Raw genomic sequence first — 6,491 nt, 5'->3', positions numbered from 1 at the left:
AGTTTCCTTTCTATGACTACCTGAAAAATATTTGTGTTCTGGTCCTCATCTTTTGCTAAAATAATTAATTGAACCCTAACTTTCTCTTAAAATGGTCTCCTCCTTCTTGCCTGGATTTCTTTGAATAATTGGTTTCTCAATCTTGAGTTACTTGACTATTTTAAGATGTTGTAGATAGAATTCATGCTTCTGAAAGAAGTTGAACTAAGTCATTTCTGGGGTCCCTTTGACCTCTATTATTTATGATCCTTGAGAGGTAAAGTAGAAAGAGAGATGAATTTGGACTCAGAAAACCTTGGTTCATATCCTACTTTAGTCACAAACTTTTGTGTCACCTTGGATAAGTCTCTGAGACTGTTTCTTCATTTTAAAAATGAAATGGATGGCTTAGAGGGCTTCTAATATTCCTTTAATTGATTAATCAATGGTCCTATAAATAATTAATCAATGATTCTATAACTAAACCAGTCTAATTTATTCAACTTTATATACTATATAACATATATTATACTTATTTACATATAAATATGTGTCTAAATATATATCTAAATATCTATCTTAGAATTTAAAATTACATAACAATAATATGCTATATTAATATATTACATCATAATACTGGCCCAATATAACAAACACTGACACTCCCAAAATATCATTTACTCATATAAGCCTATTTGCCTCATGGGCCTTAGCCACTTCTGTAGATTTAGGTAACTAGCTAGGTATAGTTGACCCCTTGTCCCAACTTCCACCTGGCTAAATATTGTTGCTGTTTCAGTCTTATCTGATTCTTAGTGATCCCATTCAGGGTTTTCTTGGCAAAGATATTGAAATGGTTTGCCATTTCCCTCTGGAATGAGAAAACAAAATTAAATTTGACTTGTTCCCGATTACCTCGCTAGTAAGTGTCTGAGGCTGGATGCGAACTTAGGAAGATGAGTCTTCTTGACTCTGGGCACACCGTGCTACAGCTGCAGCACTGGTTTAAGATGTTACGGTCCCAAAGTGGAGATTGCTCACTTAGCTGAAATCCCATAAAGCCTGACCTGGGGACTACCTGTTGGATACCTTCTGCATAAGCAAATGAAGTCTGGCTGCGGCTGCTGAGGAGGTGTCTGTACCTGGAATCAGGATCAGTGTCAGCTGGACTTGGATTCCCTCTTAAATGGCAGTTATAGAACTACATTGTTGAAGAATGCTGGATTCCCTTTTTTGCTGTTCCCTACATAGGCCCCTCCATTTCCATTCCCTGTGGTCCCATGCCTGGAATACATATTCGTTTCCCCTCCATCTCATAGACTCTTAGTTTTCTTCAAAGCTCTTCAAAGTCCCAAGCTTCAAAGCTTTTAAATGCTACCTCCTATATGAGGCTTTTCCTGATCTGCCCAGCTTCTAGGGCCTTTTCCAAAGTACCTCATGTTTTCTTTGAGTAGGTTTTACATTTGATTACATAGATATGTATAGTATATACATATGTGTATGCATGTCTGTGTATATGCATGTGCTATTTCACCTATTCTGATAGAATGTAAGTTCCTTGAGGGCAAAGATTGTTAATTTTTTGTCTTTGTATCCCTCCTACCCAGGATGGTGTCTGGAATATAATAGAGATTTATAAATGTTTGTTGATTGATTTATCCTAGAACTTACTCGAAATGATTTAAGGGAAAAGGCTCTGTGAAGTTTTAGGAAAAGAATCATCAATGGAAGGGGAGAAATGGGAAGGATTCATGTAAGGTATGAAATATATTCTTTTTCCTTTTAAATAAATTTTTGATATTTTTAATATCATCAAAATTTCTTCTTGTGCTCTCCCAGAGGAGCTCATTAGAGGTGACCTTGTTCCACTGATGTCCTTCTTTGGGGCAGGATTTTGACTAAGTCAAACCTTGACAAATGAGAATCTGGCTGTCCTGGACACCTCCAGTTCAAAATTTCTCAAATTTGTTCATACATACAACTTATTTCTACCATGTCTGCCACCATTCACCATAACCCTGGTTTCCTTGTTTAAAATCACACTAACATCTTTGGTTCTTCCTTTTTTTCCCACATCTAAATAATTGTCAGGTTCTGTTGTTCTTCCTCTTCAATATTTCTTTTATCTGAAAACTTTTGAACTTTAGGGTGGATCATCTCCTCAAGATCCTCTATTATTTAGGGTCTATTGCCTTAATGGTCCCCTTTTCTAAGTTACCAGCATTTCACTATTTTCTACTTTCCATCTTTCAGGATGGTTAATCAGTCTCTGATGCACCTGCCTTACATGCAAGTATCATGTCCTTGCTATCTCCTATCAAATCCTCATCACTATTCTGTTCATCTTGACGGCTCCCTAAGCCCACTTCAATCTGGTTCATTCAGCTCTTAGACAATTCTGTTCTGCCCTTTGATACCCCTGCTCTATTCTCAACAAACTCCCTGTATCCTTAAACTTTACAACCAATGTTCCTTCTGTCTCTGTACTTTAACTGATTAAATAATGTTTAAACAGCCTTTGTTTCATAAATATTTGGTGAATTGAATTGAATTAACTGTAACCCAGCTTTTCCCTTGAGGTCATCACTTTCCTTGAAACCCATAAGGCATTGGAAAGCAATTCTTCTCTTCTATAGATTCACAGGACTATGAGGAGGGACTGGCCTCTATTCCTAGCTGCTATTCACTGACACTTCTAGATCAAAAATTTCCCTCTTTCTCTCAATAATCTTTTGCTTTTTGAAATCCATACAATCTATGTATTCCATCCATCTGAATCTTGAAATTGAAACTTTCCAATTATAACCTTTTATTCTTCTATCTCTCCTATTCATTTGCCACTCTAAACCTCTTTGTTCTTATTTTGACTTCCAGGTGCTTGGATTTTTCCCATTGTCCTAATCAGTCTCCCCAACTCTGGCTTCATCTGCTTTATTCCTAGCCTTGATCCTCATAGATTGCCCTTTTAATATTTCATTACCACCTTAGCATCATTAAGAAACACTATTTTCAATTAAAAAAAAAATTCAATCATTTAACCATTTTATTTCAACTTTCTCTCTCTCTCTCTTTCTCTGTCTCTCTGTCTCTCCTCTGTCTTTCCCCTCCTCTTTTTTTTTTCAGTTCCTTCACTTGGGTTTTCCCTGTGAGCATGCTGTGTAAAGTACAATGTGAACAACTTGGAGCAGCCAGATTGAATATAAGATATAAACAAATGAGTGAAAAATAAGCCAGGGTTTTTTATGTGGCAGACAGGGTGAATGGTCATACCCCAGACAGTAATAGGAAATTCAGAAGAAGGAGCAGGTTTGGAGGATAAGATAGGGATTTCAGTAGCATTAGTTCTAGATAGAGATGTCAAAGTAGTTGGAAATGAGACCCGCTTGGCCATCTAATTTCTAGATTTCTGGTCCTGACCTTGTCGTGTACCTCATTCTAGAAAATCATGAAATTAAGTTGACTTCACCAACAAGACGTTTATGTAACATGACCTTGTCTGGGCCCTTTCAACCTCTCGATAGTCCTTCTACTCCATACTTATCAACTCCTTATCTCATGCCCCAGGACTCCATCTCCCGCTTCCTCCCCCCACCCTAGTTGCTCACACAGCAGATGATGTAATCTTCTCCTTCATTTAGTCAGTAAGAGCTCCCTCAATGATGCTTTTTATGACTTCACAACATCAACCCCAATCTCAGCTCCTTCTCTGAGGTCCACAGAGGAGGAAGAATTCTGACTCCTTGCTAATGCTAATCTCTCAACCTGTACTTTAGATCCTAATTCTTCCTAACATTGGTTCTTAATAGTCTTAATAGGCCCTTGGTTCTATAATAGTCTTTTTTTTTTGTCATAGTTTTTCTTTTCTTTTTCAAAAAATTAATTTATAAAATTTTTTTTGCCATAGATTTTGTCTCTTCTCTCTGTACTTCTTGCTTCCTATTTGTCTATAAAGAATCTTGGTTTTCCCCAATTCTAGAAAAAAGGGGGGGGGCTTCCTTTAGTTTTCAACGACAGCCCCACTTATCTCCCTCCATTCATTGCTAAATTTTATGGAAAAGTTGTCTATTCTTAATGCCTCTGAACATACCCTTTCCTTGATCTCTCACAATCTAACTTCTGTCCCAACCACACTGTTGAACCTACTCTGAATTCAGAGTGCTCTCCTAATCCCTAAATTCAATGGCTTTTTTCCAAGTAAGAGTTAATATTTATATATTCCTTACAATTTTCCAGGTATTGTGTTAAGTGCCTTAAAACCTTCACAATAACTATGGGCGTTAGATATTCCCATTTTACAGTTGAGGAGGGTAAGGTACTCACCTAGGATAACACAGCTAGTATCCAAGGCTAGCCTTCAGCTCAGACGTCCCGACTCCAGACCCACTGTTCCAGCTAGTTTCCCCTTGTTCTGCTTGCCCTCATCCTCCATGACTTCTCTTGGGATATTCTGACTGCCCTCCCTTTCTGGCATATTCTCTCCTGCCTTCCGATCCTATTTCTACCTCCCTCCTTGGCTCGTTCCTCCACCTTTTCTCAATGTCTTCAGCGACTGTTCCATCCTTTGCTCTTTTCTAATTTCGTTACAGACAATCTTCTTTGGCAATCTCATTTGCTCCCTTGACTTCAAACACCACTTTTAAGTGCCTCCACAATCCCCTGTCCAGTACTGACCTTTCTTCTTAGCTCCAACATCTCTACCAACCCACTGGCGACACAAGCTACCTAAAGCAGACAATATTATTTTCCCCTATAAACCTGCTCTTCCTTCTGAATTCACCATTTCTGTCTGTGATAATGCGATTTTCCCTGTTTCCCACATTCATAACTTTGGTCTTATCTTTGACCTGTCCTTTGATCTCTCATATTCAATCAGGTCCCAAGCTGTTCCCATTGTACTTTCTGTAGAATGATCACAGGGAAATCTCAACATAGGGAATAAAAAAAAGAGAGTGGCCAGGAAACGGATGAAACAAAGAATCCATAATAATATTTCTCAATACTAAGTTGCAAGGATATACCCTTAGACTAAGGTTTCTTATTCTAACTACAATTATCGCTATCAAACCTACAACCTAAATAAGCACTTATTAAGTCTGTTGGCTCCTTTAGTTGGAACCCCAAATCCTAAAGCCATTAATGGGAGAGACTGACCCTCCAGTGTGAAATTAGCCTTGGAAGGAACATCTTTATTATCATGTTCCCTAGAGAAGGATGGTCACTGAATTGCGGCAGTGAGAATGTGTTAGAATTGTCTAGATATTCTATGGGGTGTAGGAAGTGCAGTTAGTAAATGTGAAGGAAAGAGGACATGTGTCTTGGGTTTGTTAATAAGTCTGGATTCAGGTATCATTACTTCTCTGATTTTAGTCCTGCTTAATGGATAAAAAAATAAAAGGAAAGTAAGAAGGAGGAGAGAGATGAGAGGAAAAAAAGAGAAGGGAAAAAGAGAAGAAAAAAGGAGAGCTTTCCTGAATTTAAGGTAAGAAATGGCTAGGCCTCTAACCCTGGGTTTTCATTCCCCTAGAGGGATCTGAGAGAGTGCTGTTCATGCCTGCTGGCCTTTAGCTTCCTCCAGTTACCCAGAAAATGAGATTAAACCCAATTGCTACATGTGCACAGTCTCACAGATGGAACTCCAAAAGCATTTGCCTGGGGTTGGGGGTGGTAAAGAAAATATATTTCCTGAGCCAAACACAATAAGCAAAGTACGCAAACCTTCTCAGGATTACTTATTAGCCAAGGGAAAAGGGAGCTATGGAGGGGGGAAGGGTAATTGGGTAGAGAGAGAGGGCAGAGGAGGCCTAAAGTCATAGATTCTGAGTAATGGTGGAGCCGAAGTCTTTTCTCTCTCATTTCAGGTAACAAGATGGAAAAGGCAAAATACTCCTTTTTATGAGAAAACAGCTCTCTTGGGTCTTCCATACCCATTCAAAGCTCACCACCTGTGAGGACCACCTGTGCTCCAAGAGCTCAGTGCCAGGGACAGGGAGATACCCTGAGAGAAGTCTAAATTGCAGATTTTGTTTGGGTGTGATTGATCTCCATCCCTCTCCCCCTTTAAATTAAACAACCACCACTACCACCACCACAACAACCTCCTATTTTTGCTCATTTGTTTCTGAAGCTGCTGAACAGCCCTTTTTGTTTTGTTTGGCTTTGTCTGTATGTGTGTTGTACAACCCTGGCAAGGGGCATTAGCAAGGAAATCAATACCAGTTTAAAATGTGAAATTTACAGGCAGGGCCTGGGGGAGGAGAAAAGATGAGGCAAATAACGGGAATCCTGGAGGAAAAGTTGGGAGTCATTCTTGAAGAAGGAATAGCCACAGCCCGAGGGAGCTGGGGAGGGGATAAAGCCTTGCTGGGGGAAGAAACCCTCTTTCCAGTCTGAACTGAGAGCTCTTGAGACAAAGTTCTTTCTCCTTAGCCCCTTTCACCATTCCCCATCCAGGGGGATGACCCTTCAGGGACAGAACAAGGTTGGTGGTGGGAGAGAGGGAGAGGGCAAATCTA

The 6,491-nt window shown here is 39.4% G+C and overlaps 1 long non-coding RNA gene across 1 annotated transcript; it reads left to right on the top strand.

Annotated features, from left to right (window-relative positions):
• The first annotated feature begins 1,235 nt into the window (after positions 1–1,235).
• LOC141559784 (uncharacterized) lies at positions 1,236–6,059 on the top strand. Its single transcript, XR_012487550.1, has 4 exons — positions 1,236–1,528; positions 1,644–1,737; positions 5,347–5,458; positions 5,838–6,059. It is a non-coding gene; the product is annotated as an uncharacterized LOC141559784 (long non-coding RNA).
• Positions 6,060–6,491: the final 432 nt, after the last annotated feature.

Source organism: Sminthopsis crassicaudata, chromosome 3, assembly GCF_048593235.1.
Source record: "Sminthopsis crassicaudata isolate SCR6 chromosome 3, ASM4859323v1, whole genome shotgun sequence".
Taxonomy (NCBI): domain Eukaryota; kingdom Metazoa; phylum Chordata; class Mammalia; order Dasyuromorphia; family Dasyuridae; genus Sminthopsis; species Sminthopsis crassicaudata.
This window is presented reverse-complemented; position numbering and strand designations above follow the sequence as displayed.